Raw genomic sequence first — 25,508 nt, 5'->3', positions numbered from 1 at the left:
AGCATAGAGGACATGCCTGCACCCCATTGGACTTACCTGTGTGGGTTAAATCCGGGTTATTTGACAACCTATGGCGGTGATGGTTCTGCTCAGGCAGAGCAGTGCTGATGCTCCTCATAAAGCTGTCGCTGCTGTGAAGGTTCTAGGTGACATCACAATCCCTATGGTTACATACACAACAAAGCTGGGTTGTTGTTGTTTACACTCTGCAAGGCCTGTGGAAGTGAGTGACATCATAGCACTGTAGTTCTGAGGGTTCTAGATGGATGCAACAATCTCCTGTTGCTTCTATGAAGGCCATAATAGACGACATCACCAAACAGCTCCATAGTCACATACACAGCAAAGGAGAGATGTTGTTTACACCTAGTGATGTCAGTGGTATTGAGTGACATCACAGCACAGTGCTAAGGCTCCTGGGCCTGGACACAGCAGCGGCTGCAATATCTCAACGGAGAATACGTTTATATATATGTGTGTGTGTGCGCGTATATATATATATATATATATTTCTCCGCCGAAATCACTTTTAAACCCATTTCCACCTTTTTTTCCCTTCTCTTCCTCTTACTTTTTTTTCACGTTTTTTTACGTTTTTCTCCTTTTCGCCTCTTTTCTGGGCGTATTATTCTTCTTTTTCTTCTTTTTTTTCGTCTAATGCATACCCCATCAGTGCAGCAATGCTTATTCAATACCGCCAGCAGATGGAGACACTGGGGGATAATTTTCTAAGGATTTATACTGATTTTTCCTGTCTGAATTTGTCGCACAGAAAGTTGCAGGCCAAATATGTGTGACATTTCTGCGACTTTAGCTTCTAGAGCATTTTTACAACATTATACATAGGTGCTGAATACATAAAAAGCGACTGTTCAGCGACAGACAAGTCGCATCGGCTGAAAGTAGGCCAGAATGTCAGTCCATGTTGGAGCAGGTTTAGATACAGTCTAAAGCATAGATCTCAAAGTCTGTGCACAGAATTTAGCAAGGGCCTCGCACCTTCTGATGCATCAGGTAGGTGCACTATAGCATAGCCTAACCCTCTGTACTTTGGTCTATATTGATGCGGGACATAGACAGCCAGCTGATGACCAATCCATTAGTGCAATGGATGGCTGGAAGCATTTGTCTTTGCCTTTGCAATACCACAGAAGCAATGCATGGTCAATGTACAGCAATGACACACCTGTGTGAACAGCCAGGAGACCCCCCCATGTTATGTTACATAGTTACATAGTTAGTACGGTCGAAAAAAGACATATGTCCATCAAGTTCAACCAGGGAATTAAGGGGTAGGGGTGTGGCGCGATATTGGGGAAGGGATGAGATTTTATATTTCTTCATAAGCATTAATCTTATTTTGTCAATTAGGAACATTCAGCACCCACCCGCTATCAAGGCAGCTGCCTATCATGTCATGCCCTACCTGCACAGGTGTGCTGGCTACTCAAATGATCCAATTAAGGAGGCCATTTAGTCAGCAGCAGCAGAAGTCCTGTGCCTGGACGCTCCAACAGCGGCCAGACACAAGCAGAAGCAGCAGAAGCAGCAGCAGCACCACCTTTTGTTTTTTGGCTGCAGCAGCAGCAGCAGCAGCAGCAAGGCCCACAGGGCTGGCTAGCTGGCTAGCCAGCAAGCAGGTAGCAATGAAAGTAGGAATCTTTCTTTTTAACCCTGTAAGGGGGTGGTGCACTGTACCCGAAGATACTGCCATATCGGGTCAATGCATAGGGCGACGGAAGCAAGCTTCGAAATCGGCCCCCGTTCTCAAAAATCCATTTAATATATGGTCCCCAGATAGGGGACGTATCAGATATTAAACTGATAAGAACAGATACTACACTTGATCTTAGCCAAAAGGCCGAGAAGCGATAACCGTGAAAGGGGCGGGCCCAACAAGGTCCCCTTCATGGGCACTATCACTGCTTGCTGTCAGGGAGGCTGCCAGACAATTTTCCATGCACACTCTGGGCTGGGGGGCAGTCAACCACCAGTACACACAGCAGAACCTAAACCCATACCATTATTGCTAAGCAGCAAGACAGGGGCCCATTGCACTCCCACGGGGCCTTTTTAAATGCAATCCATAACCCGGATTTGCCAGGAACCCTTCTTACTCCTCCTACTTGCATGTGACACTGGGCTTAGGATCTGCATAGGAAACACACACACAAGCACACACCTACCTTTGTTGCCTGCAGATGCCTCCTTGGCTGTCCCCAAACGGTATCAAACCAACACCCACGGGAAGCTGTAAGCATAGAGGACATGCCTGCACCCCATTGGACTTACCTGTGTGGGTTAAATCCGGGTTATTTGACAACCTATGGCGGTGATGGTTCTGCTCAGGCAGAGCAGTGCTGATGCTCCTCATAAAGCTGTCGCTGCTGTGAAGGTTCTAGGTGACATCACAATCCCTATGGTTACATACACAACAAAGCTGGGTTGTTGTTGTTTACACTCTGCAAGGCCTGTGGAAGTGAGTGACATCATAGCACTGTAGTTCTGAGGGTTCTAGATGGATGCAACAATCTCCTGTTGCTTCTATGAAGGCCATAATAGACGACATCACCAAACAGCTCCATAGTCACATACACAGCAAAGGAGAGATGTTGTTTACACCTAGTGATGTCAGTGGTATTGAGTGACATCACAGCACAGTGCTAAGGCTCCTGGGCCTGGACACAGCAGCGGCTGCAATATCTCAACGGAGAATACGTTTATATATATGTGTGTGTGTGCGCGTATATATATATATATATATATATATATATATATATATATATATTTCTCCGCCGAAATCACTTTTAAACCCATTTCCACCTTTTTTTCCCTTCTCTTCCTCTTACTTTTTTTTCACGTTTTTTTACGTTTTTCTCCTTTTCGCCTCTTTTCTGGGCGTATTATTCTTCTTTTTCTTCTTTTTTTTCGTCTAATGCATACCCCATCAGTGCAGCAATGCTTATTCAATACCGCCAGCAGATGGAGACACTGGGGGATAATTTTCTAAGGATTTATACTGATTTTTCCTGTCTGAATTTGTCGCACAGAAAGTTGCAGGCCAAATATGTGTGACATTTCTGCGACTTTAGCTTCTAGAGCATTTTTACAACATTATACATAGGTGCTGAATACATAAAAAGCGACTGTTCAGCGACAGACAAGTCGCATCGGCTGAAAGTAGGCCAGAATGTCAGTCCATGTTGGAGCAGGTTTAGATACAGTCTAAAGCATAGATCTCAAAGTCTGTGCACAGAATTTAGCAAGGGCCTCGCACCTTCTGATGCATCAGGTAGGTGCACTATAGCATAGCCTAACCCTCTGTACTTTGGTCTATATTGATGCGGGACATAGACAGCCAGCTGATGACCAATCCATTAGTGCAATGGATGGCTGGAAGCATTTGTCTTTGCCTTTGCAATACCACAGAAGCAATGCATGGTCAATGTACAGCAATGACACACCTGTGTGAACAGCCAGGAGACCCCCCCATGTTATGTTACATAGTTACATAGTTAGTACGGTCGAAAAAAGACATATGTCCATCAAGTTCAACCAGGGAATTAAGGGGTAGGGGTGTGGCGCGATATTGGGGAAGGGATGAGATTTTATATTTCTTCATAAGCATTAATCTTATTTTGTCAATTAGGAACATTCAGCACCCACCCGCTATCAAGGCAGCTGCCTATCATGTCATGCCCTACCTGCACAGGTGTGCTGGCTACTCAAATGATCCAATTAAGGAGGCCATTTAGTCAGCAGCAGCAGAAGTCCTGTGCCTGGACGCTCCAACAGCGGCCAGACACAAGCAGAAGCAGCAGAAGCAGCAGCAGCACCACCTTTTGTTTTTTGGCTGCAGCAGCAGCAGCAGCAAGGCCCACAGGGCTGGCTAGCTGGCTAGCCAGCAAGCAGGTAGCAATGAAAGTAGGAATCTTTCTTTTTAACCCTGTAAGGGGGTGGTGCACTGTACCCGAAGATACTGCCATATCGGGTCAATGCATAGGGCGACGGAAGCAAGCTTCGAAATCGGCCCCCGTTCTCAAAAATCCATTTAATATATGGTCCCCAGATAGGGGACGTATCAGATATTAAACTGATAAGAACAGATACTACACTTGATCTTAGCCAAAAGGCCGAGAAGCGATAACCGTGAAAGGGGCGGGCCCAACAAGGTCCCCTTCATGGGCACTATCACTGCTTGCTGTCAGGGAGGCTGCCAGACAATTTTCCATGCACACTCTGGGCTGGGGGGCAGTCAACCACCAGTACACACAGCAGAACCTAAACCCATACCATTATTGCTAAGCAGCAAGACAGGGGCCCATTGCACTCCCACGGGGCCTTTTTAAATGCAATCCATAACCCGGATTTGCCAGGAACCCTTCTTACTCCTCCTACTTGCATGTGACACTGGGCTTAGGATCTGCATAGGAAACACACACACAAGCACACACCTACCTTTGTTGCCTGCAGATGCCTCCTTGGCTGTCCCCAAACGGTATCAAACCAACACCCACGGGAAGCTGTAAGCATAGAGGACATGCCTGCACCCCATTGGACTTACCTGTGTGGGTTAAATCCGGGTTATTTGACAACCTATGGCGGTGATGGTTCTGCTCAGGCAGAGCAGTGCTGATGCTCCTCATAAAGCTGTCGCTGCTGTGAAGGTTCTAGGTGACATCACAATCCCTATGGTTACATACACAACAAAGCTGGGTTGTTGTTGTTTACACTCTGCAAGGCCTGTGGAAGTGAGTGACATCATAGCACTGTAGTTCTGAGGGTTCTAGATGGATGCAACAATCTCCTGTTGCTTCTATGAAGGCCATAATAGACGACATCACCAAACAGCTCCATAGTCACATACACAGCAAAGGAGAGATGTTGTTTACACCTAGTGATGTCAGTGGTATTGAGTGACATCACAGCACAGTGCTAAGGCTCCTGGGCCTGGACACAGCAGCGGCTGCAATATCTCAACGGAGAATACGTTTATATATATGTGTGTGTGTGCGCGTATATATATATATATATATATATATATATATATATATATATATATATATATATTTCTCCGCCGAAATCACTTTTAAACCCATTTCCACCTTTTTTTCCCTTCTCTTCCTCTTACTTTTTTTTCACGTTTTTTTACGTTTTTCTCCTTTTCGCCTCTTTTCTGGGCGTATTATTCTTCTTTTTCTTCTTTTTTTTCGTCTAATGCATACCCCATCAGTGCAGCAATGCTTATTCAATACCGCCAGCAGATGGAGACACTGGGGGATAATTTTCTAAGGATTTATACTGATTTTTCCTGTCTGAATTTGTCGCACAGAAAGTTGCAGGCCAAATATGTGTGACATTTCTGCGACTTTAGCTTCTAGAGCATTTTTACAACATTATACATAGGTGCTGAATACATAAAAAGCGACTGTTCAGCGACAGACAAGTCGCATCGGCTGAAAGTAGGCCAGAATGTCAGTCCATGTTGGAGCAGGTTTAGATACAGTCTAAAGCATAGATCTCAAAGTCTGTGCACAGAATTTAGCAAGGGCCTCGCACCTTCTGATGCATCAGGTAGGTGCACTATAGCATAGCCTAACCCTCTGTACTTTGGTCTATATTGATGCGGGACATAGACAGCCAGCTGATGACCAATCCATTAGTGCAATGGATGGCTGGAAGCATTTGTCTTTGCCTTTGCAATACCACAGAAGCAATGCATGGTCAATGTACAGCAATGACACACCTGTGTGAACAGCCAGGAGACCCCCCCATGTTATGTTACATAGTTACATAGTTAGTACGGTCGAAAAAAGACATATGTCCATCAAGTTCAACCAGGGAATTAAGGGGTAGGGGTGTGGCGCGATATTGGGGAAGGGATGAGATTTTATATTTCTTCATAAGCATTAATCTTATTTTGTCAATTAGGAACATTCAGCACCCACCCGCTATCAAGGCAGCTGCCTATCATGTCATGCCCTACCTGCACAGGTGTGCTGGCTACTCAAATGATCCAATTAAGGAGGCCATTTAGTCAGCAGCAGCAGAAGTCCTGTGCCTGGACGCTCCAACAGCGGCCAGACACAAGCAGAAGCAGCAGAAGCAGCAGCAGCACCACCTTTTGTTTTTTGGCTGCAGCAGCAGCAGCAGCAGCAGCAAGGCCCACAGGGCTGGCTAGCTGGCTAGCCAGCAAGCAGGTAGCAATGAAAGTAGGAATCTTTCTTTTTAACCCTGTAAGGGGGTGGTGCACTGTACCCGAAGATACTGCCATATCGGGTCAATGCATAGGGCGACGGAAGCAAGCTTCGAAATCGGCCCCCGTTCTCAAAAATCCATTTAATATATGGTCCCCAGATAGGGGACGTATCAGATATTAAACTGATAAGAACAGATAAGGTTTCAACAAAATTTTATTGAATAAATAAGAAACCATACAGAATTTAAAATGCAAAATAATAAAAGGTTCACAAAAGTTTTAAAATACAAATAATAAAACCAGTTATAAAAGGAGAAAAAATAAAAATGGCAGGATAAAACATTATACAAATGTCATAAAAACTGATTATATTGTTATTTCGTTCCATAGAGGCAGACACCACATGGATGCTGCCTCGCTGGCCCCCAACTGTTTCTTGTCTCTTAGGTAATAGATGTACATCTCACTCAGGGCCAGCTTTATACAGTTTTTAACATCAATAAAATCATGTTTAAAAAGTAAGATGTTCCTAACTTTCCAGATGGCATTTTTAAAACAATTAATAATCATCCAGCAGATCATCTGCTGTTTAAAATTGGGGCAGTTAAAAAGACCGTAAAAGACACATTCGTGATTAAAATCTTTTAGGCCGCAGGCCCACTTCAAAAGTGGGCCTACCTTCCTCCAAAGCTCCCGTGCAAAAGGGCAGTTCCAAAATATGTGCAGCACCGTTTCGTCCACTCCGCAGCCATCTCTCGGGCACTTGGCTCTCGCCACCAGTCCTCGCCTGTGCTGGAACTCACGAGTAGGGAGGCACTGGTGGACGATTGCCCAGGCAAGATCCCTGTGTACATTCGCCAGAAACTTCCCGTACACGTTCCGCCATACCTTTTTGGATCTTGCCTGTGTGAAATTGGACACTGCCAGGGTAACCTCACTCCGCCTGAGGACCTTTGATACCTTTCTCTGGTCCCCCAGTATGTCAGGCTCCAAATCTTGGAGACCTAGGAGCCTGACTGTCTTTTCCAACACCACATAATGTTTTGGGGGACACAGAAGCACCGGAGCGTTCAGAGGGATGCGCAACCATCTTTTAAAAACCATGCCCGCAGCGTACCTTAAAAAGCAGCTAAAAATGCCATCGGATTTAATAATTTTAAAACAGAAACAGAAATACTTTATGTAAAAGAAAGTAAAAAGGTTAGGAACATCTTTCCCGCCATTATCTTTACTTTTGTACATAAAATCACGCTTTAATTTCTCCATTTTTGAACCCCATAAAAAAGTAAAAACAATTCTAGTTACTTTTTTAATGTATAAAATAGATGGAGGAAATACCATGGCAATGTATAGCATAATAGGGAGTAAAACCATCTTTATTATTAAAATCTTCCCCTCCATGGTAAGGTTTCTAAGATTCCACATTAAAATCTTCTTCTCCATCTTAGCTATAGCTGAATCCCAGTTAGGGCTCCCATCATTGACCTGGTTAAAAACAATACCTAAAACTTTAATTTGATCCTGTTGCATTGTGACTCCTGGGGTGATGGATGAATCCCAGGAGCCAATATAAAAACAGTCACATTTATCTGTGTTTAGCTTAAAACCAGAGACCTCGCAGAAATAGCTGGTGTTCCTCAATGCCCCCCTCATGGATGGAGAGTCCGGGCACAGTATGGTGACATCATCCATGTACCCCAACACCTTTAGATGGGTCCCTCCTCCACCAGGTATCGGTACGCCTCTTACTACCCGGTCTTTTCTGAGGAGGGCCATCAGTGGTTCGATTGCGCAAATAAAAAGGAGTGGGGACAGGGGGCAGCCCTGTTTGACACCTGATAAAAGAGGAACACCGCTGGTTAAAAAGCCATTAACAGAGACTTGACTAAAACAGGATCGGTATAAAAGCATGATTCGGCTTAAAATCGTTTCAGGCACTGCCATCTTTTTAAGAACTAAAAACAGGTATTCATGGGAGACCCTATCAAAGGCTTTTTCAAAGTCTAAGGATAAAATTGCTACAGTTTGATTTCTATCCTTAAAATACCATAAAACATCTCTTAAAATATTTAGGGATTCAGCTATAGACCTTCCAGGTACCCCACAAACCTGATTCGGGTGAATTAATTTATGAATAAAAGGTTTAAAACGGACAGCTAATAACTTGGCTAAAACTTTATAATCGACATTTAAAAGTGTGATGGGGCGCCAATTTTTTAGCATATCCTTTTCACCCTTTTTAAAAAGTAATGATACAATCCCCCTCCTCCAGGAAGGGGGAAGTTCATTAACAATAAAAGTTTCTTTATACAATAAAACCATATCATCCTTTAAAATATCCCAAAAAGCTAAATAAAATTCGATGGGTAAACCATCTTCCCCAGGGGCCTTCCCACTAGAAAAACTTTTAAAAACAAATAAAAGTTCATCTAAGTTAAGATCACGGGATAAAACCTCCTGGTCTAAAACATCTAGCTTAAAATCAAGGGAATTAAGAACATGTTCTAAAAAGGATGGATTAAGATCTTTCTTATTAAAAAGAAGCTGGTAGAAGTTAAAAACTGCATCTAACATGCCTTTTGGAGTGGATTCACCCTCAAGGTTTTGGATGATATCCCTCCTATTCATCACTTTTTTAAAAAAGAAACGGGAACATTTCTCGCCCTCCTCCAGGTGCTGCACATGTGAGTTAAAAATGATTTGTTTCCCTTTCTTTTCTATGGCATGTTTTATTTCAGTTTTAAGGTTTAAAATATCATTTTCTACATCCATACCAGCTTCTTTCAATTTAAAAAGTACATTTAAACGCATGTTAAGAACATAAAACCACTGTTTTTCCATTTTTGCCTTCTTCTTACCTGCTTTGATAAAAAAAAATCTGATTTTAGATTTGGTGCCCTCCCACCAGTGCAGCATAGGCTCGTGGGGTTTTCTTTGTGATTGCCAGCACTGGTAGGTCCGCACAAACTCCTCTTTTATCTCAGGGTCCTCTAGGAGTGTGGTGTTTAATCTCCAGAGGCCCCTTTTTGCTTTTTGCTCCCCCTCTAGCTCCAGGACCACCAAGAGGAGCTTATGATCAGAGAAGATATTCTGCTCGAGCGTGCATTTCAGGGGTTTAAAAGCTCTAGAGGAAAAAATAAAATCGATTCTGGAGCTCACTCTTCCATTGGACCATGTGGCGCCCGGGTCCTCCGGCAAGAGATCCTTCCAGCAATCTTTCAAGTTAAAATCATCAATAAAATTTTTAAGCAGGTAAGAAGTGCGGTCTTTACGATTAATATCCCCACCCTGCCGGTGTTCCCCATCACGTATGCAGTTAAAATCACCTCCCACCAGCAGGGGGGAAGACCCAACACAAAACAGTGGTAAAATTTCAAATAGTTCTGCCCGCTCCTGTTTATCAGGAGGGGCATACACATTTAAAACACGAATTAAAAGTCCATTAAAATATAGATGAATTAAAAGAGCTCTGCCAGGCACAATCTCAGTTACTGTATGAATAGAAAAGGACTGGCCTCGGCAGAGCAGCCCAACACCCACAGAACGACAGTCATTTGCACCGGACCATATGGATGGGCCCAGCTTCCAGTCTTCTTTTAAGTCTTTATAGTCCATTTTACTAGGGATTCCACATTCTTGTAGCAGGCAAAGGTCAAAGTCACATGTCTCTAGATAAGAAAATAAAGCAGCCCTGCGATCAGGGCTCTTTAAGGACCTCACATTGAGTGAGGCAATTTTTACAGGGATAGGCATAGTTTATGGAGAGTCCGTGCTTGGAGAATCAAAGTCAATAATAAGCTGCGTACCGTCATCCCCCGCCTGCGGGGTCATCAGCTCCTTAATGTTCTGAGGGTCGGAGCTTGAGATCGATGATGCCCCGACCCTGAGCTCGCTCTCGTCCGAACTACGGCACGCCGCTTTCCTTTGAATGTCTTCCTCTTCTTCTTCTCTTTGTCTTTTAAATGTCATACTGCTGTCCATATCCTCTGTGTTGCTCTCACTCGATGTAATCTCTGGCCCCCGGCTGATGGATCTGCGTCTTCTTTCATCTTTTGACGACTGGAACTGCTGCACAGGGGCCTGTGAGGCCTCTTTTCCGGAACCTTTGCCGCTACCTTGGGAAGTTTTCATCGCTTGTTCCCCAGCAAGCGTTGCTGAGGACTGTTGCTCCAACTTCCCCATCGATCGACGATGGCCAGTTTTACCCACCGGGTCCACTGCTGGCGGGGCAGCAAACCCTGGTTTGGCGCCACTTGTCTTCTTGGCCCTGTCCTGTATAGGCGGAGTAACAGGACCGGGCTCAGACCTGGCCACCTGGCTCCCCTTCCGGCGGGCTTTCACCGGGGCCTCTTCGTCCGGAGCAGGGCGACCCTGGGCCAAGCCAGTACCTGGCTTATGCTGCAATTTTGGGTCCACCTCTGCCCCCACCGAGGCCCGTCGGCTGCCACCCGCCACAGGTGAGCCCCCTTCAGAAGTTTCGGCGGGCTCTTGAGCCAGGTAGGAAGTCGATCGACGTCTTTCAATTTCCCGGGCAGTAAACTCGATCACCCGCCCGGGCTTCGTGGAATCCCCATGGCCTCCCCCTAGCACTACCACCGGTGGGCCCCCCGATGGAGCACCAGAGGTCTTGGGCCTGGACCCATCAGTACCTGCCTTCTGGGGTTTGGGCATCTTAAAAAAGGACGTCTTTTGTCCTGTCCCCTCTTTGGGTGGGCCCAGCCTTGACCCACCCATCGTAGTTTTTGCTTTATGGGGACAGGAATTAAAATCATGATTTTCCTCTCCGCAGAGGTTACACCTTATCGTATGGCTACATCTTGAGGCTATGTGACCTTCTTGGCCACACCTATTGCAGCGAATCACACGCTCCGCGCCGCAGGTCTCCTGGGTGTGGCCAAACCTCAAGCAATTTCGGCAATACATAGGCATTTGAGGATAGAACAGGAAGCCCCGAACTCTCCCGATGGCAAAATTTGGGGGCGGATGGCAAAGACCCCCAATACCACCGGGATCCTTACGGAGCTTGACCCAGAACTTCCTCTTGCCGTTCCAGAACCGCACGGAGTTCAATATTTTGTTTGCGAATCGCACCTCTTCGCAGTATCGCCGAAGAAAAGTGGCTATATCCTCCGTGGTCACATGAGGGCTGTGCATAGCCACCACCAACGGTATATGTTCCTCACCATAGAGGAACTGGAACGAAAGACCGTCGAGTCGATCGTCCCTCTGGTCCGCACCAGACAAGGTTGCATAGATGTTATCGCAACACGCCGTGGCCGTGAAGGTGACGGTATACAGGCCACGGCTTTCCTGGTCATTTAGACACAGGATGTCCTCCCTATTGAGGCGGAAGTAGTCAAGAAGAATCACCTCCGCAATGAAGCGGAGGTTCTTCAACTGACGATGGCTCTCCGACACCTCTATGCGGATGGTATTTCGCATCGACATTTCCCCAGAGGGGAAAGCCCAGGAGAACGGCATCTTCCACACCCAGGGACTAAGCCCCTTCCCCAATAGCAGCAGGGGCTCGGAATCCCGCTATAAAAGCGGAACCCTTACCCAAGGCAGAGGTCGGGGGTACCCTAGGTGCTTCCGAAGCTACAGGTAACGCTCAACGTACCGAAAATGCCTTCTGAGACACAAGGTCCCAGAGACAGGGGGATCGCAACCCGTTGTCTGTGGACTAAGCCCGCTCCCCAATAGCAGCAAGGGGGTGAAGTCCCTCCGTAAGGAGAGACAATCCCCCAAGGCCGAGAAGCGGGGTACCACAGACACCTTCCGACCAGACCAAATGCAGATACTACACTTGATCTTAGCCAAAAGGCCGAGAAGCGATAACCGTGAAAGGGGCGGGCCCAACAAGGTCCCCTTCATGGGCACTATCACTGCTTGCTGTCAGGGAGGCTGCCAGACAATTTTCCATGCACACTCTGGGCTGGGGGGCAGTCAACCACCAGTACACACAGCAGAACCTAAACCCATACCATTATTGCTAAGCAGCAAGACAGGGGCCCATTGCACTCCCACGGGGCCTTTTTAAATGCAATCCATAACCCGGATTTGCCAGGAACCCTTCTTACTCCTCCTACTTGCATGTGACACTGGGCTTAGGATCTGCATAGGAAACACACACACAAGCACACACCTACCTTTGTTGCCTGCAGATGCCTCCTTGGCTGTCCCCAAACGGTATCAAACCAACACCCACGGGAAGCTGTAAGCATAGAGGACATGCCTGCACCCCATTGGACTTACCTGTGTGGGTTAAATCCGGGTTATTTGACAACCTATGGCGGTGATGGTTCTGCTCAGGCAGAGCAGTGCTGATGCTCCTCATAAAGCTGTCGCTGCTGTGAAGGTTCTAGGTGACATCACAATCCCTATGGTTACATACACAACAAAGCTGGGTTGTTGTTGTTTACACTCTGCAAGGCCTGTGGAAGTGAGTGACATCATAGCACTGTAGTTCTGAGGGTTCTAGATGGATGCAACAATCTCCTGTTGCTTCTATGAAGGCCATAATAGACGACATCACCAAACAGCTCCATAGTCACATACACAGCAAAGGAGAGATGTTGTTTACACCTAGTGATGTCAGTGGTATTGAGTGACATCACAGCACAGTGCTAAGGCTCCTGGGCCTGGACACAGCAGCGGCTGCAATATCTCAACGGAGAATACGTTTATATATATGTGTGTGTGTGCGCGTATATATATATATATATATATATATATATATATATATATATATTTCTCCGCCGAAATCACTTTTAAACCCATTTCCACCTTTTTTTCCCTTCTCTTCCTCTTACTTTTTTTTCACGTTTTTTTACGTTTTTCTCCTTTTCGCCTCTTTTCTGGGCGTATTATTCTTCTTTTTCTTCTTTTTTTTCGTCTAATGCATACCCCATCAGTGCAGCAATGCTTATTCAATACCGCCAGCAGATGGAGACACTGGGGGATAATTTTCTAAGGATTTATACTGATTTTTCCTGTCTGAATTTGTCGCACAGAAAGTTGCAGGCCAAATATGTGTGACATTTCTGCGACTTTAGCTTCTAGAGCATTTTTACAACATTATACATAGGTGCTGAATACATAAAAAGCGACTGTTCAGCGACAGACAAGTCGCATCGGCTGAAAGTAGGCCAGAATGTCAGTCCATGTTGGAGCAGGTTTAGATACAGTCTAAAGTATAGATCTCAAAGTCTGTGCACAGAATTTAGCAAGGGCCTCGCACCTTCTGATGCATCAGGTAGGTGCACAATAGCATAGCCTAACCCTCTGTACTTTGGTCTATATTGATGCGGGACATAGACAGCCAGCTGATGACCAATCCATTAGTGCAATGGATGGCTGGAAGCATTTGTCTTTGCCTTTGCAATACCACAGAAGCAATGCATGGTCAATGTACAGCAATGACACACCTGTGTGAACAGCCAGGAGACCCCCCCATGTTATGTTACATAGTTACATAGTTAGTACGGTCGAAAAAAGACATATGTCCATCAAGTTCAACCAGGGAATTAAGGGGTAGGGGTGTGGCGCGATATTGGGGAAGGGATGAGATTTTATATTTCTTCATAAGCATTAATCTTATTTTGTCAATTAGGAACATTCAGCACCCACCCGCTATCAAGGCAGCTGCCTATCATGTCATGCCCTACCTGCACAGGTGTGCTGGCTACTCAAATGATCCAATTAAGGAGGCCATTTAGTCAGCAGCAGCAGAAGTCCTGTGCCTGGACGCTCCAACAGCGGCCAGACACAAGCAGAAGCAGCAGAAGCAGCAGCAGCACCACCTTTTGTTTTTTGGCTGCAGCAGCAGCAGCAGCAGCAGCAAGGCCCACAGGGCTGGCTAGCTGGCTAGCCAGCAAGCAGGTAGCAATGAAAGTAGGAATCTTTCTTTTTAACCCTGTAAGGGGGTGGTGCACTGTACCCGAAGATACTGCCATATCGGGTCAATGCATAGGGCGACGGAAGCAAGCTTCGAAATCGGCCCCCGTTCTCAAAAATCCATTTAATATATGGTCCCCAGATAGGGGACGTATCAGATATTAAACTGATAAGAACAGATACTACACTTGATCTTAGCCAAAAGGCCGAGAAGCGATAACCGTGAAAGGGGCGGGCCCAACAAGGTCCCCTTCATGGGCACTATCACTGCTTGCTGTCAGGGAGGCTGCCAGACAATTTTCCATGCACACTCTGGGCTGGGGGGCAGTCAACCACCAGTACACACAGCAGAACCTAAACCCATACCATTATTGCTAAGCAGCAAGACAGGGGCCCATTGCACTCCCACGGGGCCTTTTTAAATGCAATCCATAACCCGGATTTGCCAGGAACCCTTCTTACTCCTCCTACTTGCATGTGACACTGGGCTTAGGATCTGCATAGGAAACACACACACAAGCACACACCTACCTTTGTTGCCTGCAGATGCCTCCTTGGCTGTCCCCAAACGGTATCAAACCAACACCCACGGGAAGCTGTAAGCATAGAGGACATGCCTGCACCCCATTGGACTTACCTGTGTGGGTTAAATCCGGGTTATTTGACAACCTATGGCGGTGATGGTTCTGCTCAGGCAGAGCAGTGCTGATGCTCCTCATAAAGCTGTCGCTGCTGTGAAGGTTCTAGGTGACATCACAATCCCTATGGTTACATACACAACAAAGCTGGGTTGTTGTTGTTTACACTCTGCAAGGCCTGTGGAAGTGAGTGACATCATAGCACTGTAGTTCTGAGGGTTCTAGATGGATGCAACAATCTCCTGTTGCTTCTATGAAGGCCATAATAGACGACATCACCAAACAGCTCCATAGTCACATACACAGCAAAGGAGAGATGTTGTTTACACCTAGTGATGTCAGTGGTATTGAGTGACATCACAGCACAGTGCTAAGGCTCCTGGGCCTGGACACAGCAGCGGCTGCAATATCTCAACGGAGAATACGTTTATATATATGTGTGTGTGTGCGCGTATATATATATATATATATATATATATATATATATATATATATATTTCTCCGCCGAAATCACTTTTAAACCCATTTCCACCTTTTTTTCCCTTCTCTTCCTCTTACTTTTTTTTCACGTTTTTTTACGTTTTTCTCCTTTTCGCCTCTTTTCTGGGCGTATTATTCTTCTTTTTCTTCTTTTTTTTCGTCTAATGCATACCCCATCAGTGCAGCAATGCTTATTCAATACCGCCAGCAGATGGAGACACTGGGGGATAATTTTCTAAGGATTTATACTGATTTTTCCTGTCTGAATTTGTCGCACAGAAAGTTGCAGGCCAAATATGTGTGACATTTCTGCGACTTTAGCTTCTAGAGCATTTTTACAACATTATACATAGGTGCTGAATACATAAAAAGCGACTGTTCAGCGACAGACAAGTCGCATCGGCTGAAAGTAGGCCAGAATGTCAGTCCATGTTGGAGCAGGTTTAGATACAGTCTAAAGTATAGATCTCAAAGTCTGTGCACAGAATTTAGCAAGGGCCTCGCACCTTCTGATGCATCAGGTAGGTGCACAATAGCATAGCCTAACCCTCTGTACTTTGGTCTATATTGATGCGGGACATAGACAGCCAGCTGATGACCAATCCATTAGTGCAATGGATGGCTGGAAGCATTTGTCTTTGCCTTTGCAATACCACAGAAGCAATGCATGGTCAATGTACAGCAATGACACACCTGTGTGAACAGCCAGGAGACCCCCCCATGTTATGTTACATAGTTACATAGTTAGTACGGTCGAAAAAAGACATATGTCCATCAAGTTCAACCAGGGAATTAAGGGGTAGGGGTGTGGCGCGATATTGGGGAAGGGATGAGATTTTATATTTCTTCATAAGCATTAATCTTATTTTGTCAATTAGGAACATTCAGCACCCACCCGCTATCAAGGCAGCTGCCTATCATGTCATGCCCTACCTGCACAGGTGTGCTGGCTACTCAAATGATCCAATTAAGGAGGCCATTTAGTCAGCAGCAGCAGAAGTCCTGTGCCTGGACGCTCCAACAGCGGCCAGACACAAGCAGAAGCAGCAGAAGCAGCAGCAGCACCACCTTTTGTTTTTTGGCTGCAGCAGCAGCAGCAGCAGCAGCAAGGCCCACAGGGCTGGCTAGCTGGCTAGCCAGCAAGCAGGTAGCAATGAAAGTAGGAATCTTTCTTTTTAACCCTGTAAGGGGGTGGTGCACTGTACCCGAAGATACTGCCATATCGGGTCAATGCATAGGGCGACGGAAGCAAGCTTCGAAATCGGCCCCCGTTCTCAAAAATCCATTTAATATATGGTCCCCAGATAGGGGACGTATCAGATATTAAACTGATAAGAACAGATACTACACTTGATCTTAGCCAAAAGGCCGAGAAGCGATAACCGTGAAAGGGGCGGGCCCAACAAGGTCCCCTTCATGGGCACTATCACTGCTTGCTGTCAGGGAGGCTGCCAGACAATTTTCCATGCACACTCTGGGCTGGGGGGCAGTCAACCACCAGTACACACAGCAGAACCTAAACCCATACCATTATTGCTAAGCAGCAAGACAGGGGCCCATTGCACTCCCACGGGGCCTTTTTAAATGCAATCCATAACCCGGATTTGCCAGGAACCCTTCTTACTCCTCCTACTTGCATGTGACACTGGGCTTAGGATCTGCATAGGAAACACACACACAAGCACACACCTACCTTTGTTGCCTGCAGATGCCTCCTTGGCTGTCCCCAAACGGTATCAAACCAACACCCACGGGAAGCTGTAAGCATAGAGGACATGCCTGCACCCCATTGGACTTACCTGTGTGGGTTAAATCCGGGTTATTTGACAACCTATGGCGGTGATGGTTCTGCTCAGGCAGAGCAGTGCTGATGCTCCTCATAAAGCTGTCGCTGCTGTGAAGGTTCTAGGTGACATCACAATCCCTATGGTTACATACACAACAAAGCTGGGTTGTTGTTGTTTACACTCTGCAAGGCCTGTGGAAGTGAGTGACATCATAGCACTGTAGTTCTGAGGGTTCTAGATGGATGCAACAATCTCCTGTTGCTTCTATGAAGGCCATAATAGACGACATCACCAAACAGCTCCATAGTCACATACACAGCAAAGGAGAGATGTTGTTTACACCTAGTGATGTCAGTGGTATTGAGTGACATCACAGCACAGTGCTAAGGCTCCTGGGCCTGGACACAGCAGCGGCTGCAATATCTCAACGGAGAATACGTTTATATATATGTGTGTGTGTGCGCGTATATATATATATATATATATATATATATATATTTCTCCGCCGAAATCACTTTTAAACCCATTTCCACCTTTTTTTCCCTTCTCTTCCTCTTACTTTTTTTTCACGTTTTTTTTACGTTTTTCTCCTTTTCGCCTCTTTTCTGGGCGTATTATTCTTCTTTTTCTTCTTTTTTTTCGTCTAATGCATACCCCATCAGTGCAGCAATGCTTATTCAATACCGCCAGCAGATGGAGACACTGGGGGATAATTTTCTAAGGATTTATACTGATTTTTCCTGTCTGAATTTGTCGCACAGAAAGTTGCAGGCCAAATATGTGTGACATTTCTGCGACTTTAGCTTCTAGAGCATTTTTACAACATTATACATAGGTGCTGAATACATAAAAAGCGACTGTTCAGCGACAGACAAGTCGCATCGGCTGAAAGTAGGCCAGAATGTCAGTCCATGTTGGAGCAGGTTTAGATACAGTCTAAAGCATAGATCTCAAAGTCTGTGCACAGAATTTAGCAAGGGCCTCGCACCTTCTGATGCATCAGGTAGGTGCACTATAGCATAGCCTAACCCTCTGTACTTTGGTCTATATTGATGCGGGACATAGACAGCCAGCTGATGACCAATCCATTAGTGCAATGGATGGCTGGAAGCATTTGTCTTTGCCTTTGCAATACCACAGAAGCAATGCATGGTCAATGTACAGCAATGACACACCTGTGTGAACAGCCAGGAGACCCCCCCATGTTATGTTACATAGTTACATAGTTAGTACGGTCGAAAAAAGACATATGTCCATCAAGTTCAACCAGGGAATTAAGGGGTAGGGGTGTGGCGCGATATTGGGGAAGGGATGAGATTTTATATTTCTTCATAAGCATTAATCTTATTTTGTCAATTAGGAACATTCAGCACCCACCCGCTATCAAGGCAGCTGCCTATCATGTCATGCCCTACCTGCACAGGTGTGCTGGCTACTCAAATGATCCAATTAAGGAGGCCATTTAGTCAGCAGCAGCAGAAGTCCTGTGCCTGGACGCTCCAACAGCGGCCAGACACAAGCAGAAGCAGCAGAAGCAGCAGCAGCACCACCTTTTGTTTTTTGGCTGCAGCAGCAGCAGCAGCAGCAGCAAGGCCCACAGGGCTGGCTAGCTGGCTAGCCAGCAAGCAGGTAGCAATGAAAGTAGGAATCTTTCTTTTTAACCCTGTAAGGGGGTGGTGCACTGTACCCGAAGATACTGCCATATCGGGTCAATGCATAGGGCGACGGAAGCAAGCTTCGAAATCGGCCCCCGTTCTCAAAAATCCATTTAATATATGGTCCCCAGATAGGGGACGTATCAGATATTAAACTGATAAGAACAGATACTACACTTGATCTTAGCCAAAAGGCCGAGAAGCGATAACCGTGAAAGGGGCGGGCCCAACAAGGTCCCCTTCATGGGCACTATCACTGCTTGCTGTCAGGGAGGCTGCCAGACAATTTTCCATGCACACTCTGGGCTGGGGGGCAGTCAACCACCAGTACACACAGCAGAACCTAAACCCATACCATTATTGCTAAGCAGCAAGACAGGGGCCCATTGCACTCCCACGGGGCCTTTTTAAATGCAATCCATAACCCGGATTTGCCAGGAACCCTTCTTACTCCTCCTACTTGCATGTGACACTGGGCTTAGGATCTGCATAGGAAACACACACACAAGCACACACCTACCTTTGTTGCCTGCAGATGCCTCCTTGGCTGTCCCCAAACGGTATCAAACCAACACCCACGGGAAGCTGTAAGCATAGAGGACATGCCTGCACCCCATTGGACTTACCTGTGTGGGTTAAATCCGGGTTATTTGACAACCTATGGCGGTGATGGTTCTGCTCAGGCAGAGCAGTGCTGATGCTCCTCATAAAGCTGTCGCTGCTGTGAAGGTTCTAGGTGACATCACAATCCCTATGGTTACATACACAACAAAGCTGGGTTGTTGTTGTTTACACTCTGCAAGGCCTGTGGAAGTGAGTGACATCATAGCACTGTAGTTCTGAGGGTTCTAGATGGATGCAACAATCTCCTGTTGCTTCTATGAAGGCCATAATAGACGACATCACCAAACAGCTCCATAGTCACATACACAGCAAAGGAGAGATGTTGTTTACACCTAGTGATGTCAGTGGTATTGAGTGACATCACAGCACAGTGCTAAGGCTCCTGGGCCTGGACACAGCAGCGGCTGCAATATCTCAACGGAGAATACGTTTATATATATGTGTGTGTGTGCGCGTATATATATATATATATATATATATATATATATATATATATATATATTTCTCCGCCGAAATCACTTTTAAACCCATTTCCACCTTTTTTTCCCTTCTCTTCCTCTTACTTTTTTTTCACGTTTTTTTACGTTTTTCTCCTTTTCGCCTCTTTTCTGGGCGTATTATTCTTCTTTTTCTTCTTTTTTTTCGTCTAATGCATACCCCATCAGTGCAGCAATGCTTATTCAATACCGCCAGCAGATGGAGACACTGGGGGATAATTTTCTAAGGATTTATACTGATTTTTCCTGTCTGAATTTGTCGCACAGAAAGTTGCAGGCCAAATATGTGTGACATTTCTGCGACTTTAGCTTCTAGAGCATTTTTACAACATTATACATAGGTGCTGAATACATAAAAAGCGACTGTTCAGCGACAGACAAGTCGCATCGGCTGAAAGTAGGCCAGAATGTCAGTCCATGTTGGAGCAGGTTTAGATACAGTCTAAAGCATAGATCTCAAAGTCTGTGCACAGAATTTAGCAAGGGCCTCGCACCTTCTGATGCATCAGGTAGGTGCACTATAGCATAGCCTAACCCTCTGTACTTTGGTCTATATTGATGCGGGACATAGACAGCCAGCTGATGACCAATCCATTAGTGCAATGGATGGCTGGAAGCATTTGTCTTTGCCTTTGCAATACCACAGAAGCAATGCATGGTCAATGTACAGCAATGACACACCTGTGTGAACAGCCAGGAGACCCCCCCATGTTATGTTACATAGTTACATAGTTAGTACGGTCGAAAAAAGACATATGTCCATCAAGTTCAACCAGGGAATTAAGGGGTAGGGGTGTGGCGCGATATTGGGGAAGGGATGAGATTTTATATTTCTTCATAAGCATTAATCTTATTTTGTCAATTAGGAACATTCAGCACCCACCCGCTATCAAGGCAGCTGCCTATCATGTCATGCCCTACCTGCACAGGTGTGCTGGCTACTCAAATGATCCAATTAAGGAGGCCATTTAGTCAGCAGCAGCAGAAGTCCTGTGCCTGGACGCTCCAACAGCGGCCAGACACAAGCAGAAGCAGCAGAAGCAGCAGCAGCACCACCTTTTGTTTTTTGGCTGCAGCAGCAGCAGCAGCAGCAGCAGAGGCCCACAGGGCTGGCTAGCTGGCTAGCCAGCAAGCAGGTAGCAATGAAAGTAGGAATCTTTCTTTTTAACCCTGTAAGGGGGTGGTGCACTGTACCCGAAGATACTGCCATATCGGGTCAATGCATAGGGCGACGGAAGCAAGCTTCGAAATCGGCCCCCGTTCTCAAAAATCCATTTAATATATGGTCCCCAGATAGGGGACGTATCAGATATTAAACTGATAAGAACAGATACTACACTTGATCTTAGCCAAAAGGCCGAGAAGCGATAACCGTGAAAGGGGCGGGCCCAACAAGGTCCCCTTCATGGGCACTATCACTGCTTGCTGTCAGGGAGGCTGCCAGACAATTTTCCATGCACACTCTGGGCTGGGGGGCAGTCAACCACCAGTACACACAGCAGAACCTAAACCCATACCATTATTGCTAAGCAGCAAGACAGGGGCCCATTGCACTCCCACGGGGCCTTTTTAAATGCAATCCATAACCCGGATTTGCCAGGAACCCTTCTTACTCCTCCTACTTGCATGTGACACTGGGCTTAGGATCTGCATAGGAAACACACACACAAGCACACACCTACCTTTGTTGCCTGCAGATGCCTCCTTGGCTGTCCCCAAACGGTATCAAACCAACACCCACGGGAAGCTGTAAGCATAGAGGACATGCCTGCACCCCATTGGACTTACCTGTGTGGGTTAAATCCGGGTTATTTGACAACCTATGGCGGTGATGGTTCTGCTCAGGCAGAGCAGTGCTGATGCTCCTCATAAAGCTGTCGCTGCTGTGAAGGTTCTAGGTGACATCACAATCCCTATGGTTACATACACAACAAAGCTGGGTTGTTGTTGTTTACACTCTGCAAGGCCTGTGGAAGTGAGTGACATCATAGCACTGTAGTTCTGAGGGTTCTAGATGGATGCAACAATCTCCTGTTGCTTCTATGAAGGCCATAATAGACGACATCACCAAACAGCTCCATAGTCACATACACAGCAAAGGAGAGATGTTGTTTACACCTAGTGATGTCAGTGGTATTGAGTGACATCACAGCACAGTGCTAAGGCTCCTGGGCCTGGACACAGCAGCGGCTGCAATATCTCAACGGAGAATACGTTTATATATATGTGTGTGTGTGCGCGTATATATATATATATATATATATATATATATATATATATATATATATTTCTCCGCCGAAATCACTTTTAAACCCATTTCCACCTTTTTTTCCCTTCTCTTCCTCTTACTTTTTTTTCACGTTTTTTTACGTTTTTCTCCTTTTCGCCTCTTTTCTGGGCGTATTATTCTTCTTTTTCTTCTTTTTTTTCGTCTAATGCATACCCCATCAGTGCAGCAATGCTTATTCAATACCGCCAGCAGATGGAGACACTGGGGGATAATTTTCTAAGGATTTATACTGATTTTTCCTGTCTGAATTTGTCGCACAGAAAGTTGCAGGCCAAATATGTGTGACATTTCTGCGACTTTAGCTTCTAGAGCATTTTTACAACATTATACATAGGTGCTGAATACATAAAAAGCGACTGTTCAGCGACAGACAAGTCGCATCGGCTGAAAGTAGGCCAGAATGTCAGTCCATGTTGGAGCAGGTTTAGATACAGTCTAAAGCATAGATCTCAAAGTCTGTGCACAGAATTTAGCAAGGGCCTCGCACCTTCTGATGCATCAGGTAGGTGCACTATAGCATAGCCTAACCCTCTGTACTTTGGTCTATATTGATGCGGGACATAGACAGCCAGCTGATGACCAATCCATTAGTGCAATGGATGGCTGGAAGCATTTGTCTTTGCCTTTGCAATACCACAGAAGCAATGCATGGTCAATGTACAGCAATGACACACCTGTGTGAACAGCCAGGAGACCCCCCCATGTTATGTTACATAGTTACATAGTTAGTACGGTCGAAAAAAGACATATGTCCATCAAGTTCAACCAGGGAATTAAGGGGTAGGGGTGTGGCGCGATATTGGGGAAGGGATGAGATTTTATATTTCTTCATAAGCATTAATCTTATTTTGTCAATTAGGAACATTCAGCACCCACCCGCTATCAAGGCAGCTGCCTATCATGTCATGCCCTACCTGCACAGGTGTGCTGGCTACTCAAATGATCCAATTAAGGAGGCCATTTAGTCAGCAGCAGCAGAAGTCCTGTGCCTGGACGCTCCAACAGCGGCCAGACACAAGCAGAAGCAGCAGAAGCAGCAGCAGCACCACCTTTTGTTTTTTGGCTGCAGCAGCAGCAGCAGCAGCAGCAGAGGCCCACAGGGCTGGCTAGCTGGCTAGCCAGCAAGCAGGTAGCAATGAAAGTAGGAATCTTTCTTTTTAACCCTGTAAGGGGGTGGTGCACTGTACCCGAAGATACTGCCATATCGGGTCAATGCATAGGGCGACGGAAGCAAGCTTCGAAATCGGCCCCCGTTCTCAAAAATCCATTTAATATATGGTCCCCAGATAGGGGACGTATCAGATATTAAACTGATAAGAACAGATACTACACTTGATCTTAGCCAAAAGGCCGAGAAGCGATAACCGTGAAAGGGGCGGGCCCAACAAGGTCCCCTTCATGGGCACTATCACTGCTTGCTGTCAGGGAGGCTGCCAGACAATTTTCCATGCACACTCTGGGCTGGGGGGCAGTCAACCACCAGTACACACAGCAGAACCTAAACCCATACCATTATTGCTAAGCAGCAAGACAGGGGCCCATTGCACTCCCACGGGGCCTTTTTAAATGCAATCCATAACCCGGATTTGCCAGGAACCCTTCTTACTCCTCCTACTTGCATGTGACACTGGGCTTAGGATCTGCATAGGAAACACACACACAAGCACACACCTACCTTTGTTGCCTGCAGATGCCTCCTTGGCTGTCCCCAAACGGTATCAAACCAACACCCACGGGAAGCTGTAAGCATAGAGGACATGCCTGCACCCCATTGGACTTACCTGTGTGGGTTAAATCCGGGTTATTTGACAACCTATGGCGGTGATGGTTCTGCTCAGGCAGAGCAGTGCTGATGCTCCTCATAAAGCTGTCGCTGCTGTGAAGGTTCTAGGTGACATCACAATCCCTATGGTTACATACACAACAAAGCTGGGTTGTTGTTGTTTACACTCTGCAAGGCCTGTGGAAGTGAGTGACATCATAGCACTGTAGTTCTGAGGGTTCTAGATGGATGCAACAATCTCCTGTTGCTTCTATGAAGGCCATAATAGACGACATCACCAAACAGCTCCATAGTCACATACACAGCAAAGGAGAGATGTTGTTTACACCTAGTGATGTCAGTGGTATTGAGTGACATCACAGCACAGTGCTAAGGCTCCTGGGCCTGGACACAGCAGCGGCTGCAATATCTCAACGGAGAATACGTTTATATATATGTGTGTGTGTGCGCGTATATATATATATATATATATATATATATATATATATATATATATTTCTCCGCCGAAATCACTTTTAAACCCATTTCCACCTTTTTTTCCCTTCTCTTCCTCTTACTTTTTTTTCACGTTTTTTTACGTTTTTCTCCTTTTCGCCTCTTTTCTGGGCGTATTATTCTTCTTTTTCTTCTTTTTTTTCGTCTAATGCATACCCCATCAGTGCAGCAATGCTTATTCAATACCGCCAGCAGATGGAGACACTGGGGGATAATTTTCTAAGGATTTATACTGATTTTTCCTGTCTGAATTTGTCGCACAGAAAGTTGCAGGCCAAATATGTGTGACATTTCTGCGACTTTAGCTTCTAGAGCATTTTTACAACATTATACATAGGTGCTGAATACATAAAAAGCGACTGTTCAGCGACAGACAAGTCGCATCGGCTGAAAGTAGGCCAGAATGTCAGTCCATGTTGGAGCAGGTTTAGATACAGTCTAAAGCATAGATCTCAAAGTCTGTGCACAGAATTTAGCAAGGGCCTCGCACCTTCTGATGCATCAGGTAGGTGCACTATAGCATAGCCTAACCCTCTGTACTTTGGTCTATATTGATGCGGGACATAGACAGCCAGCTGATGACCAATCCATTAGTGCAATGGATGGCTGGAAGCATTTGTCTTTGCCTTTGCAATACCACAGAAGCAATGCATGGTCAATGTACAGCAATGACACACCTGTGTGAACAGCCAGGAGACCCCCCCATGTTATGTTACATAGTTACATAGTTAGTACGGTCGAAAAAAGACATATGTCCATCAAGTTCAACCAGGGAATTAAGGGGTAGGGGTGTGGCGCGATATTGGGGAAGGGATGAGATTTTATATTTCTTCATAAGCATTAATCTTATTTTGTCAATTAGGAACATTCAGCACCCACCCGCTATCAAGGCAGCTGCCTATCATGTCATGCCCTACCTGCACAGGTGTGCTGGCTACTCAAATGATCCAATTAAGGAGGCCATTTAGTCAGCAGCAGCAGAAGTCCTGTGCCTGGACGCTCCAACAGCGGCCAGACACAAGCAGAAGCAGCAGAAGCAGCAGCAGCACCACCTTTTGTTTTTTGGCTGCAGCAGCAGCAGCAGCAGCAGCAAGGCCCACAGGGCTGGCTAGCTGGCTAGCCAGCAAGCAGGTAGCAATGAAAGTAGGAATCTTTCTTTTTAAC

The 25,508-nt window shown here is 45.9% G+C and overlaps 8 non-coding genes and 1 pseudogene across 8 annotated transcripts; all 9 read right to left on the bottom strand.

Moving 5' to 3' along the window:
* Nucleotides 1-1,682: 1,682 nt before the first annotated feature.
* On the bottom strand, nucleotides 1,683-1,873 carry LOC130317915 (U2 spliceosomal RNA). Its single transcript, XR_008864918.1, has one exon. It is a non-coding gene; the product is annotated as a U2 spliceosomal RNA (small nuclear RNA).
* Nucleotides 1,874-3,954: 2,081 nt separating this feature from the next.
* On the bottom strand, nucleotides 3,955-4,145 carry LOC130317902 (U2 spliceosomal RNA). Its single transcript, XR_008864907.1, has one exon. It is a non-coding gene; the product is annotated as a U2 spliceosomal RNA (small nuclear RNA).
* Nucleotides 4,146-6,242: 2,097 nt separating this feature from the next.
* Nucleotides 6,243-6,428, bottom strand: LOC130317993 (U2 spliceosomal RNA). Its single transcript, XR_008864988.1, has one exon. It is a non-coding gene; the product is annotated as a U2 spliceosomal RNA (small nuclear RNA).
* A 5,389-nt stretch (nucleotides 6,429-11,817) lies between these two features.
* LOC130318022 (U2 spliceosomal RNA) lies at nucleotides 11,818-12,035 on the bottom strand (annotated as a pseudogene).
* Nucleotides 12,036-14,122: 2,087 nt separating this feature from the next.
* Nucleotides 14,123-14,313, bottom strand: LOC130317890 (U2 spliceosomal RNA). Its single transcript, XR_008864896.1, has one exon. It is a non-coding gene; the product is annotated as a U2 spliceosomal RNA (small nuclear RNA).
* Nucleotides 14,314-16,402: 2,089 nt separating this feature from the next.
* On the bottom strand, nucleotides 16,403-16,593 carry LOC130317878 (U2 spliceosomal RNA). The gene has a single exon (XR_008864885.1). It is a non-coding gene; the product is annotated as a U2 spliceosomal RNA (small nuclear RNA).
* Nucleotides 16,594-18,671: 2,078 nt separating this feature from the next.
* Nucleotides 18,672-18,862, bottom strand: LOC130317866 (U2 spliceosomal RNA). Its single transcript, XR_008864874.1, has one exon. It is a non-coding gene; the product is annotated as a U2 spliceosomal RNA (small nuclear RNA).
* Nucleotides 18,863-20,954: 2,092 nt separating this feature from the next.
* LOC130318057 (U2 spliceosomal RNA) lies at nucleotides 20,955-21,145 on the bottom strand. The gene has a single exon (XR_008865029.1). It is a non-coding gene; the product is annotated as a U2 spliceosomal RNA (small nuclear RNA).
* A 2,092-nt stretch (nucleotides 21,146-23,237) lies between these two features.
* LOC130318045 (U2 spliceosomal RNA) lies at nucleotides 23,238-23,428 on the bottom strand. Its single transcript, XR_008865018.1, has one exon. It is a non-coding gene; the product is annotated as a U2 spliceosomal RNA (small nuclear RNA).
* Nucleotides 23,429-25,508: the final 2,080 nt, after the last annotated feature.

The sequence above is a fragment of the Hyla sarda genome, unplaced genomic scaffold (assembly GCF_029499605.1).
Source record: "Hyla sarda isolate aHylSar1 unplaced genomic scaffold, aHylSar1.hap1 scaffold_204, whole genome shotgun sequence".
Lineage (NCBI taxonomy): Eukaryota > Metazoa > Chordata > Amphibia > Anura > Hylidae > Hyla > Hyla sarda.
Note: the sequence above shows the minus strand (reverse complement) of the source record. Positions and strands in the feature narration are given on the sequence as shown.